We start from the raw sequence: 14,205 nt of genomic DNA on the forward strand, positions 1-14,205 counted from the left end.
GTGCTCACCGACCTTCCGTACAAAGACGCACCTGTGACCGGCAGCCAGGTGGCGTAGGTGTACAGAGTGGTGATGTTCACGTGCATGGTGCAGTCTGTGGAGGAGGTGAAGCGTCTCTTAGCCTCGGTCCTGATTCCTCAGGTCATCCGGTTTCTCCAGTCATAGCTGTTCCCGTAAACACTGCCACAAGGTGACAGCATCCCAAGCAGCGGAGAGGCGCTTAATGTGTGAGCTGTCACCAGGTGTTGACCCCCCCTTAGCAAACGCCCTGTCACTTCCCAGCGGCCTCACGAGCAGCTCTGCGCTGGGCAGGAGGCTCTCTGCTCAGCCTGGGACCTGCCATGCTGCTTGGGCTTCACAGTCACACCTGCCATTTGCTGCTGCATCACTGTTGTGATCAAGAGGCGGAGGAACAAATGGAATTGTGCTCCTTTTAAGCTCTTTTTGATATCATCGTCGTCGTCGTCATCATCACCGTCATCAACATCACCAACATCTACTCAGAGCTTGCTGTGTGCCTGGCACTGTGGTAAATGCTTGCTCAGAACCTTACTGAACTCTCCAACAACCATGAGGTTTTATCACCCACCTATTTAGATGAGAAAAATAAAGGAGAGAGTAATTACATAATTTGCCCAAGTTCACACAACTAGCTTGGGCTCACTGACCCAGAGGAAAGCTAACCTGTCCTCCTGCCAGGATGGTAGACAGAGCTGCACCCCTGCCCACCCTGGGCTCTTTATAAAGACCAGGGGACCTTACATCACTTCCTTAAGGTCCCACAGCTTGTTCATATCAGGAGCTAACACACACCATAGCAAGTACTAGTCTAGTGGCTTTTATGAAATTTTTATTTATTCTTCACAGCAACCTGAATTTTACAGATGAGGAAACAGAGCCCAGGGTCTGAGAGCCACCAGAGAGCTGGGCAGGGGCTTGAGTTCCAGACTCTCTGATAACCTTTGCCCCTGACCCCCGTGGTGTCAGGACTCACTTTGAGCGGAGCACGTGCCAGGGTTCAGATTTTCAGTGGACAGATTTCGTCTTAGAGCAGACAATCCAGTGCCGCACCACAAGACAGAAATAGAATGGGAGCCATACGTGCACTTCCTATTTTTTTGAGTAGCCACATTTTTAAAAAGAATTGATAGTCAAGTCATACTCCCGAGGAAGGGAGGATAAATTTTCATCCTCGTTCCTGTAAGAAAACTGAAGACAAGAAAAGCATCCATAGAGGCGAAGTCCCTGGACTTAGAGTCACTGAGCGAGCTGAATTCAAATCTCCCATCTGCCACTAACTAACTGTGTGACTCTGTGCAATGTATGTAAGCTCAGTCTTTGCTGCATCGTCTGCAACTTTAAACTCTAACAAACACCAAGCACCTCAGCACATCATGCTGATTCGTGCCTCCACATGTCTCTTCCAGACTAGGGTTTCTGCCCTTCCTGCTACCTACCCTCTTGTAAAACCGATGCTGATCCAAGGAAATCTGACAAAATGAGTGACTTAGCTAAGCTGATACCTACTAGCGCTCCATCTACAATCCAACTGAATAAGCGCGTCTATGTTTTTTACCTCTCTCTCTGCCCCCCTCTCCCCTTCCCCGCCCCTCTGTGTGTGTGTGTGTGTGTGTGTGTGTGTGTGTGTGTGAAAGAGAGAGAGGGAATTCTGAGGGATTTCTTCCCCCAGTGTAGTTGAGATTAGGATAAATTGAATTGTTGGTTCATGACTATACCGAAGCTTCTGAGTGTCCAGGAGAGACTCAGTAACAGATGGTTAATCTGAAACAAAACCAATAGCCAGGACTGCGCCGTCAATAGACCTGGGTTTACAACTGGCAGGATAATATTATAAACTTGATGGTCAGTCTTCTGTTTGTTTGCCACTTTCGTCTTTGTTTGCACCAGTCTCACTCAGACCATCTTGCTCTACATGCCGATGTTCCCTCTACAGCCATGTCCCGGGGGGGCTCCCTTTCTTCCTTTGAGTGTCAGTTTAAATGTCACTTTCTTGGAGAGGTTTCCTTATGCAGACTTAACACAAAGTAAAACCCATTCTTTTGGACACTATTTCAACCTCTGTTTTTTCCTTCATAACATGTATTTTGGTTCACAATGCTTTTTAAACGTATTAAGTACGTGCCTGTTTGCTTGAATATGTTTTTTCTAGACTAAAATGCAAAATTTATAAAGTCAGATATTGGTTTCTTTATCATTGTTGTTGTTGTTCAGGTTTGTCCTCATTACCTAACATTGTTCATGGTACTTAGTAGGTAATCAATAAATATTTGTTTGGGAAAAACAACAGTGACAATAAGGAAGGAAGGAAGGAAGGGTGGGTGGGAGGGAAGAGAAGGAGGTTGAAAGAGAGAGAGAAGGAGGGAGGAACAAATAAACTAACGGACAAATGAGAGGGAAATGCGATGAAAAAAGAGGGAAGGAAAGAAAGCAGTTAGGTAGGCACTCAATTTAACAGAGCCTCATATTACCCTTGTGTATTGGGACTCCTGAGTGGAATTAATTATCAAGGATTTTTGTGTGATAATCAAACCATGCAAGATGTAAACAGTAAAACACTATGCAAATCAGAGCCATTAAGGTTTGTCAACAACTCTTCCCCACCCCCCCTCCCCAGAGGCATCTGCTGTGCAGTACCTAGAACATACTTGGTGTGTCTCTTTCCTTCTGCCCTGAGTGCCTTCCTCTCTGCCTTCATTCCTACTCACCCTTTAAAACTTCCTCTGGGACTTTTCCATGATGCCCCGTTTTCCTGCATTTTGAGATAGGTATCTCCTCTACATTTTTATGGGGTTCCATGGGCCTCTGGTGACTGGGGGCAGGGGGAGGGGCAGTAAGCCACTGCCCTGATCACGTGGTTTTGTAAGAATCTCTTTAGAAGCCTGTCTTCTGATTTGGTGGTTAGCTTCCCAAGGGACGTCATGTCTTGTTTATTATGATACCACTACTTAGCCAAATCACTGGCATATAACTAACTGTATATTGAAACAATAAGTGCAGAGGTGATTGAATAAGTAAATACGTGAGTGAATGAATAAACATTTTACACTTGCTGCACACAGGAGCTTTTTTTGGTGAGCATTCTCATACACTTCCTAGCATCTAGTGTCAAATATAATAGGTACCTAAATGCATCGCAGGTTTTTTTGGATGGCTTGTTATTTTCTTACAAAAGAACCACTGTCTCTGTGGTTATGCGGCAAAACCAGACTGCAAACAAGAGTATTCTGTTCATCAAGAGAGGCCACAGGTGTTATTTTAGAGGCATCCACTGCCTGAGTAAGAGCTGAGCCCTTAATTTACTCTGATGACTACCCTTAAGTAGCCAAAGTGACTTGGAAGCCCTCCCTTGAGACATTCATTGGAAAACACAGTTTGAATTAGTCTAATAACTGAATGTCAACCGACTTCTACCACAAAGCAGTGAGGTGTGCTTCCCTCTTTACAAATCAAGTAACCCAGAGGAGTACAGCCTCAATAACCACTAATAAGGGTTCTCAGAGGATTGAGGCCAGCAAGGGAATTCTTTTTACCTGTAGCCTACAGTCCAAATACCTTACCTTAGCATCCACTGCCCTTAATGAGTCAGCCCTGACTTCCCCAATCATTGAAAACACTCCGTAAAATCCCACGAGCATTTGTAAGGAAGTGGAGACGACAGGGCATTCCAGGTTGAGGGAACAATTTAAACAAAGGCAAGAAAGTCAGTTAAGTTCAGCAAATCAATAATTCTATAAGGTGCATATGTGGGAGGAATTAATGATAAAATAGGGAAACGAAGGTCTGATTGTGAGATGTCTTGGAATAAATGTTGCTCGGTCTTCTGGTCTGAACAGGGTGGCATAGATGTGTTTTTCCTTGTGCCTCCTCACTCAGCATCACCATAAACCCTAGAACGGGTGCAGAAGACAACAAAGGAGAACTCTGAGAGGTGTAAGAAGGCCAGCAGGCTCGGGCTCCAGGACTGGAAGAGCAGCTCGGGGGCAGAGCATCTTGTCTTCTCTCGCCCAACGGAAGAAAGTCACCCAGGCCTGGTGTTCACCAATCCCTGACCCACCAATAGAATAACATGCAGGCAGACGCATTCTGGCCCTGGATCAAACAGGAGTCTCTCTGGATACATCAGGTTACTCAGACACCATGAATAACCAGAGGATAAACAAAGAACTCTTCCCGCACTGGGCCTGAGACTCCCTCTTTCTGCTGAAAAGTTCTGAGGGGTCAGGGAGAAAGCAAGAAAAAGACAGGAAAACCAGTGGCTGTATCCAGGAAGCCTGTCTGTCCTCACAGGCTTAACTGAGATTCCCCCTTCCCGCTCAGAGACACCAGGGGAGCAGAGGGGGTGGGATTGGGGTCCAGTAGGTGGACCTGAACCACGCCCCTCCCAGTGGAAGGCATCTGACAGCAGACTTGGGGAAACGCCCTCTGCACCCTCGGCAGCACTAGCCTGGACAGGGAAGGCCCGGCAGCACCAAACCAAGCAGATGAAAACCACGCTGCGCACGTTCTGAGGATTAAACTGCCACTAGAACCATACTCCACAAAGTCAGCCAAAGCCTGCATTCTAAACCTAAACTTGGTGACTTGCTAAAAGAAAAGATTTTAATAGGACCCAAAGCATTCTAACATACAGACGCTGTCCAGGACGCAATTGAAAATCACCAAGATACCAAGATACCAAGAACCAAGACAATCACAACTGCAATGAGAGAAGACAATCAAGTGATGGTGTACGAGGACAAATCAGACGTGGGAATTATATCGTTGAAAGAGAAGGGTGTTAAGGCAGTAGTTGTAAAAAATGCTTCGAAGTTCAATTATAGATTCTCCTGAAACAAATGAAAAAAATAGAATTACAGCAAAAGAATAAAAGTTTTATATAAATATATAAAGAACCAAATGGAAGTTAAGAAACTAAAAATGCAGTAACAGGAAAGTCTCACTGGATGAACTCAAACAGTAAAGTAGAAATGACTTGTCAATCAAGACTGTGTGACACACAGATCAATGGAACACATGTCAATGGAACAAAATAGAGATCCTACCGAGAGACTCACATAAATGTGCTCAACTGATGTTTGACAAGGGTAGAAAGGTAATTCAATGGAGGAAAGATAGCTTTTTAAACACATAGTACTGGGCACCCATAGGCAAGGAAAGAAAGAATTATCTTAACCTACTCTCAACACACTATATAAAAATTAACTCACAATTGATCATAGACAAATATAAAATATAAAAATATATAACTTTCCACAAAAACAATAGCAACAGAGGAGAAAGTCTTCAGGATCTAGGGCTAATCTGAGAGTTCTTCAACTTGACATTAAAAATATGTTGCAATAAAGGGAAAATTGATAAATTGGACCTCATAAAAATTTTAAGAAGTTTGTATTTTGACAGTCCATGTGAAGAGGAAGAAAAGACAATTTATAGACTGGGAGAAAATATTTTCAAACCTCAGATCTGTCCAAAAATCAGTATTTAGAATATATAATGAACTCTCTAAACTCAACAGTAAAAAAAAAAAAAAAAGACATCTCACTGAAGATATACACGTAACAAATAGTACATGAAAAAGGTATTCAACATTATTAACCATCAGAGAAATGCAAATTAAAACCACAATCTGCTATCACTACATACCTATCGGAATGGATGAAGTTAAAAACAAAAAAATACCAAAGAAAATGAATCACTCACACATTGCTGCTGGAAATGTAAAATAGTATAGGCACTCATTAAAATGGTTATTGGCTTCTTGTAAAACTAAATATAAAATTACCACATGACCAGGCAATTTCATACCTGGGCATTTATCCCAGAGTAAGAAAAATTTATGTTCACGTGAAAACCCGTACATGAGAATTCATAGTAGCCTCATTTGCAGTGGCGAAAAACTGGAATCAGCTTGGCTGTGCTTCCGCAGGTGAATGGTTAGCAATATGTGTTACATAAGTTTCATGGAATACTGCTCATCAATAAAAAGGAATAAACAACTTGGTTAAGTCTCCAGGGAATTATGCTGAGTGAAAAGAGTCAATTCCGAAAGGTTGCATTTTGTATTATTCCGTTTATGTAACATTTTTAAATGACCAGATTTTAGAAAGGGACAGCTTTTTAGTGGTCAGGACTTCATTCCAGAGCCAAGTGGGGTGACCATGGTAGGAGATGGGGATAGTTATAAAATGCAACATGAGAGATCCAACGTGAAGCAGTAGTTAGAACTATTCAATATCTTGACTGTCCTGGTGGATACAGGAACCTACAAAGATGATAAAACTGTATAGATCTTAACATACACATACATGTGTAAAGTAGAACTGGGAAAATCGGGATGAGATCAGAGGATTGTATTAAAGTCATTGCCCTATGATATTTAATATAGTTTGGCAAAATTTTGCTACAGAGAGAAACTGGGGAAAGTAGTCAAGGGATATCTATGTAGTATTGATGATTTTTATTACAATTATATGTGAATCTACAATTATCTCAATAAAGCTTTCAAGGAAAAATACTACTTGCTCTAACTCGGGGCAGACCATGGGATGGCTGAGCCCATAAGCCCTAGGGAAAGTAGCTAGAAGGGGTCAGTGTGAATGGCTGTCATTAGGAAAGGATTAAAAAAAAGTGAAGAGCTTGGTCAATGGTTGGCTTTTATGTAAGAGGAAAAAGAAAGAGATAACAGACAGTTCGGAAATTTGAGACATCAAAAAGTTGGCAAAATGAGTATTTCTAGGCTCTCAACAGTAGGAAACAAGCTTGGAAAAGCTTGGATTGACAAAGACACATAAAGACTCAGCCATTCTGCAAAAAGTAGTAGTGTCTCGGCCTAGTTGTCTTGAAAACAGAGCCCAAGACAATGTTGTATGTCCATGTGTCTTATCTGAAAAATAATGAAAGACTAGGAAAGCCATGCAGGGAAGGAGGAAAATCCAATTTAAGAATATTGGCCACTCCTGTGGGTGTCAGGTGCCCAGTCATCACAAGACCTTCTGAGAAGCTTTACACAAGGTGCCTCATACTGTCAACCCATTAAGTGAAGGATAGGAGACATAAAAAAGGAAGCAGCAAAGTGTATCAAGCTTCAGAACTGTGTCTAGGTTGTGATGACTGGCCACGTGTAACTGACTGGAGAGAAACAGATCAGAAGCTTCCTAAGTTTGGGGGTAAATTACATTGTCAAAACACTACCAAAAATTCTCTGACTCTTTGAGACCTAAAAGGGCCTTTGAGACTCCATACCGTACTTGCACCTGCAGAAGTGGGCTTTACAGGGTTACAGAAACTTTGCAGACCTATAATAATGCACCCTGGAGGATAATGAACAAGAATAGAACTCCCAGAGAATAGAGCAAAGATCCATGGAGAACGAGGGGCAATGAGTATTCTCCCAAACATCAGAGGAGGATTTAACTAAGAAACATCACCAATTTTCAAGTTAGAGGACCTTCTTAAAGCCTGCCCTGCAGGACTTCAGAGAAGATGCAGACCAGTGGCTGCTGTAGCCTCCCATTCTACCATTTTCTGACTGAGAATTTCTTTCCATAGGAGGAGGATGGGGAAACAGACAACCTCCTTTTTATTTGTAAATTATTGAACCACGAGGAGACATATCCATGGGGAACCATTGGGGCACTAAGCATCTACCCGACTTTGAGCTGAATGCAGTGGGACAGAAGAAACCTGGCTTGGCTCTACTGCGGAGGGTATGAGCGCGTTTCTGTGTGACAGAAGAATGAAACAGATTTCTGGGCAGTGACCAGAAGGGTAAACTGAAAACCATTCCACGTCTTCTCTTCTCCTTGGGCCCAAAACTAGACTACATTTTTCACCCTCCCAGCAATTAGCCAGTGGAATATGAATTGAAGTAATTTACTTATACTTTTAGGTCTGACCCATTAAAATATAAATTGTCCATAGATAATTTTCAATTCTCTGTTTCCATCTGTTGCCTTAATGTAGAAATTTTGAAGAAGCTGGATGTAACTGGAGCCAAACATGGAAAGAGTTTGGTTCCCAAATACCCTTAACAATGCAGAGTTCTCTTGCTAACCCACATTGGACTGTGATTTATGCTATTTGGCAAAGTGAAGGAATTTTGCAGATGTAATTATTAAAGTCTCTAATCAATTGACTTTAAGTTAATCAAAAGGGATTTTATCCTGGGTGAGAAGGACCTAATCACGTGGATCCTTTATACAGGGGTCTAGATGTTAAGAGTCTTTCTACTGTTGGCTCTGAAGACACAAGCTGACATGAATTCTACAGACACAAGGAAATGAGGCTGCCAACATCCTGATGGAGTTTGGAAGTAGATTCTACTCTAGTTGTGCCTTCAGGTGAGGACACATCCTGGCTGACACCTGGATTTCAGCCTTGGGAGACCCTGAGCCGAGGGTATAGTTAAGTTACACCAAGACTTCTGACCTACAGAAATTGTGAGGTAATGAAGACATGTCAAGTTGCTAATTCGTGGTACTTTGTTATGTTGCAATATAAAATGGAATACAGCTACCTTGCATGACACGAATTTTAATTATTTTATGGCAAAACTACATCCCTAAGGTCCTGTCAAAGAAAAGAGTTTTATTATATTTTCCCTTATTTTCTGAAGTCAACCAGGACAGTTTTCAGTAGAAAAGAATCCCTGATAGGTGAGATGGTCTTGGTCACATCCTTGTCTCTATTGAGTCTAACTGATCCATTATTGGTATTACTTTCAAGTTTTACCACCTCCAAGGATCACCTGAGATATAATTAAATAAATATTTTTTCTTTTTATCTACTCATATTTTTACTTACGTAAATCTTTGTGAAGAGTGTATTAGTTATGGTGACACCAGCTGCTGTAAGTGACAAATCCTCAAATCTCATTGGCTTAGAATAAAAGTTTATCTCTTCCTGTGAAACATTCCAAAGATGGATATTCTCCAGGAAACTCTCTTGTGCAACTGGCTTCTATGCACTGATTCAGGATCCAATTTCTTCCAACTTGTATCTCAGTGGCCTTCAACATACAACTTACAAAATCACCTGGTGTTCATCTCGGTATCAGCCAACCTGTGGGTAAAAGAGAATGAGGAATCATGCATAAGGAGTCCCCAGGTACGAGGCCTTGAAGAAATTTCCTTACTGGTCCCAGGGATATGTCTAATTGCAAGGAACCTGAAAAACACAGTTAAGTCCAAGAATACCCTCCTACCCACCGTGGACCTCAGACATACGTGGGAAAAACACCAGTGTAGTTTCAATTCTCAACCCTGTGACTACTTCCCAGGTGACATTTGTCAATGTCTGAAGGCTCTTTTCGTGGTCACAAGTAGGGTGAGGGCCACTACTGACATCTCATGGGTAGAGGCCAGGGATACTGCTGAGTACCCTACGATACATCGGACAGCCCTCCCCCTGCCCCGCAACAAAAATTAACTCTCGGGCTTCCCTGGTGGCGCAGTGGTTGAGAATCTGCCTGCCGATGCACGGGACACGGGTTCGAGCCCTGGTCTGGGAGGATCCCACATGCCGCAGGGCAACTGGGCCCGTGAGCCACAATTGCTGAGCCTGCGCGTCTGGAGCCTGTGCTCCGCAACTAGAGAGGCCGTGATAGTGGGAGGCCCGCGCACCGCAATGAAGAGTGGCCCCCGCTTGCCACAACTAGAGAAAGCCCTCACACAGAAACGAAGACCCAACACAGCAAAAATAAATAAATAAATTAATAAACTCCTACCCCCAACATCTTAAAAAAAAAAAAAAAATTAACTCTCCCCATATATCAGCAGTGCCAAGATTGAGTAACCTGGTATAGAGTAAACAGCAACAGATCTGTAAATCCCTGATATCATGTATTCATACAGGACAAATTCTTAAGCATTTACCATGTGCCAGGTACTGTTCTATATTCAGTGATGCAAAAGTGAACGAGACAGATTCCTTTCCCTCATGGCACCTACGCTCTGGCTAATTACATATGTGACTTGATTAACCCGCCTGAAAGTTCTGTTTCTCACTTACGAAGTAAGGGTCAATATAACTCACAAGGCACGTTTCGAGTTTAAATGAGACAATGTATGTGTAAAGGAATGTTAAAATGGTGCTCTTCATGCTTCATGAGGCATGAATTCAACAGATGTTACATTCCAAAGTGAATTGGAGACAGAACACCATGGAAAAAATAATTGGTTATATGACTATCATAAAATGTGGATATAAAAAAGTAGGTGGAGGAGTGATCCAGGAGAACTCTGCAACGGGGGCTTTGGGGAAAGGCCTTGGGGCCAATGAGAATGTGAAGGGGGAGGAGCCTGATAAGAGGGCTTTATGAGCACAGTCAGATTTGATATGTAACCAGGGATGGGTGCTGATCTATATCTGAGAAAGTTATAGTAACCTTGGGCTTCAAGGATGGAGAGTAACATCTTGGAAGTAACTGCACTCCTTCTGAGAGTCAATCAAACAGGCGTGGAGCTTTGGGACCAAATGAGGTAGGGACGGAAGCTTGCAGTAGTTTCCAAAGGACTCCTGCCCCAAAGGGCCACCTTCCAGGCTGATAAGACTCGGCAGTAATGAGATGTGGAGTTTTCTGCTAAGACCGAAGCCCAGAGGAGATATGGGAGGGAAGTCACGTCATAGGAATTGCAGGGGCGGGGTCTCAGCAGGGGAGATTCTGAGGAACTCACCATGGCACTCACAAAGGAAAGGGCAGCTCTCATCCTCTGACGAATGAGAAAATCTTAGGACAGCGCCAGATAAGAGCTTTCCCTTCCCCGTCTCTCCCTACCCTCTGCTTGGTGGGGTCAGAAAATTACTACACGAGTCCGGAGGAGGCGAAATTCCAGGTAGAAAAGAGAGTACGAGGATTATACCAACCTCTTTTGTTTTAAATGAGCAGCATAAACCCATTGGCAGCACGTAGAGAGCAGAAGATTTAAAACTAAATCAAGTTCTGGGCTTACCCTGGTGGCGCAGTGGTTGAGAGTCCGCCTGCCGATGCAGGGGACGCGGGTTCGTGCCCCGGTCCGGGAAGATCCCACGTGCCGCGGAGCGGCTGGGCCCGTGAGCCATGGCCGCTGAGCCTGCGCGTCCGGAGCCTGTGCTCTGCAACGGGAGAGGCCACAACAGTGAGAGGCCCGCGTACCACAAAAAAAACTAAATCAAGTTCAGAAAATTGGTCAGGTTAGGAGAGGCTATAAGGAGGTAACGAATAAACCTACAATTCCAATTAATTCACACCACAATTTTTTTTTATTTCTTCTCATCCGCACGTCTCAGTTATAACAGCGGGTGTACGTATGCCTAGGTTTGGGGGGGGTGGAGGTGCGCTTTCACATATTCACATAGGGAACCTCACTGACTGAGATTCCATCTCATCATTACTACCTCAACAAATGACTTCCAGGGCTTCTGAAGCACAGCAAGAGAGAGCTGGAGTGTTGTACATGGGCTTTTATAAAGTGACCCGGAACGGTATACATGGCATAAATGGCTTTTCTCCATCTCCCAATGGCCAGAATTCATCAACATGGTAGCAAGCATAATTGCACCGGAAGCTGGAAAATGCTGTCTTCCTATGTGCCCAGGAAGGAGAGAGCCGAATATGAGTGAGCACTAGACCCCTTTCAACTTTCCAAGTTACAATCCACTGGGACTAGACATTTTCAATTGCTATCTTGAGACACTGGATTTTAGGTATACCCAACAAAGTCGGGAAACTGAGTTTCCATCCAAGGGCAGAGGAAAGATCGCCAATACTAAATAGGTTAAAGAGAGACAGATGCAAAACAATGAAGCAGTTTTCATTAGACTCCACAAGTCCTACAAATTCAACTTTCTGGTAATAGAAGTAAAGCCCTAGGTACATTGAGTTACACAGACTGGGTACCACGGGACCATTTCCCTGTTTCTTTCTCTTTTCCATGCACAGATAGCTTCTATACCTTCCTACTCCCGATGTGATACAAAATAATATCCTACATTATAACACATTTTGTAACAGCAACACCTGCCATTTCTTTTGCACCTACTATATACCAGATGCTCTGCTAACACCTCTTCACATTTTCTCTTCACAGTCCTCCAGTGGGTGGGTCCGTGTTTCCACGCGGGGGGTTAATGCAGAAAACTCTGCAGAGTGTGGGAGATATGCAAAGTCAGGATTTCCTGGATCAACATTTTTACTCAAATAGTGGGAAGACAACCTCACTAGCAAGAAATATAGAAGAGGGAATATTATTTTTTATATTAGAACAAATGTGAGCATATCTGTGGGGTTTTAAAGCTTTACTGAAATATAATATACAAAAATTGTACACATTTAATGTATATATTTCGATGAGCTTGGGTATATGCATACTCTCACCACAGCTAAGGTACTAAACATATCCATTACCTCCCAAAATGTCCTTGCACTCTTTTGTGTGCTTTGCCCCCTTTGGGAAGAATACGTTAACAAGAGATCCACCCGGTTAACACAGTTTGAAGTGCACAATACCCTATCATTAACCATAGGTACTGCGCCGTACAGCAGATGTCTGGAATTTATCTTGTGTAACAAAACTTTATATCCACTGAAAAGCAATTCCCCGTTTCTCCCTCCTCCTAGCCCGTGGCAACCACCATTCTATTCTCTGCTTCTCTGAGTCTGACCATTTTAGATAGCTCATTTAAGTAGAATTATGCACTATTTGTCTTTCTGTGACTGGCTTGAGACCAGTTGGGTGTGTGCAGCTCATAGGAAGAACGTACTATTTTATTTTATTTTACTTTTATTTCCATGCAGAAAACTGCTAGTCCCTTCCCCTTCCTCCCTCTTCCCGCCACGCCAGGAATCAGACACAAAGCTGTCTCTATCCATCAGCACATTGCACAGGTGTTCCCTGGGGGGGCAGCTTTGTTAAATCCCTGTCCCCGCACTTAGCTTGTCTTAGCTGAAGAATTAGGAACACTACCTTAGCAGAACAGGTACAGACAAAATGTATACTTTTCCTCAGGGTTTTGGGGACATCTCGGAGAAAAGGTAGGAAACCTTATACTAGCAAATGGAGAAAGAGAATATTCAGGGAAGAATAAGCGATTGACCCAATTAGAGAGGAGCCACAAAACTCTGAGGGAAGGAAACCTTAGAGAGGAGAATCTGTGCCATTAACAAATCATCATCATACCCAGCCCTCACAGAGCTGCTCTGTGCTAAGGGGTCCATAAACTTCACTTCGTTTAACCTGCTCAACAACCTTTTGATACAGATACTGTTATCTGAAGCCATGCACTCAATACAATTGACACCCCAGAAGGTTAAGCAAGTTTTTGAGTCACTGCGACTCAAAATCTCCCACGTCATGTCCATTCTCCTTCCTGGCCCTGCCTTATGAGTCTCCATGGGTCTGCTGCATCCTAGATCAGAAGCTCCCAGACTAGATTCTGCAAATGCTCATTCATCTCTCCACCTTCTGAAGGTAGCTCTCTCTACTTCTCTTTGCCAGAGGGAAGTAATGACCTCTGATTCATTCAGTAGAATTCATGAAGGAGGATTTAAATTCCAGGTCAAACAAAACCATTAGTGTAAAAAGCCCCCAACAAAGCAAAACTGCAATGATCATTAGTGTACTGATTGCTTTAGATCTTTTCTAAAAACAAGGCAAGTATAAATAAACACCTGAAATGACAGAAGCTGTAAAAAATAATACAAACCACGAAGAATGGTAAAAAGCTGTGTTTTCTAAACCAATGCCTCGTGGGATACAAGCTCAATGAAATTATCCTTTAAAAAAAAAGATGATATGGTTATGTAGTTTGGAAAATGGTCTAAGCTTTGAAATTCATGTTAGCATTGTAAAGATTCTAAGATGTCTGGCAATATTATAGTTAACGTGGCTTAACTCAGATAATGAAAATTCCAAACTCACTTAGTCACAAAACCATCTTTTCTCTGTAATGAATGTCCTTGATAAAATATACTGTGTATTTACTTCCTGTGGAAATATGTGGAAAATGCCAATAGGAAGCTATTTCTTTTTCCTTCTCAGCCCCTTGTTCAAGCCCTTGATGTAAAACATCTAAGACTTGCCCTATCTGCCCCTCACCACAACCAACAGGAGACTTTGTAATATGAGTAGCAGAGGTCCACATCCCGCCTAAGTCTCTTCTCCCGGGTGCTTCCATTGCTTTTCCTGCTCTACCTCTCTTTAGCTTCTC

The sequence above is a fragment of the Delphinapterus leucas genome, chromosome 17 (assembly GCF_059928025.1).
Source record: "Delphinapterus leucas isolate spDelLeu-1000000601 "Yukka" chromosome 17, BTC_Dleu_Yukka2, whole genome shotgun sequence".
In the NCBI taxonomy this organism is placed as follows: domain Eukaryota; kingdom Metazoa; phylum Chordata; class Mammalia; order Artiodactyla; family Monodontidae; genus Delphinapterus; species Delphinapterus leucas.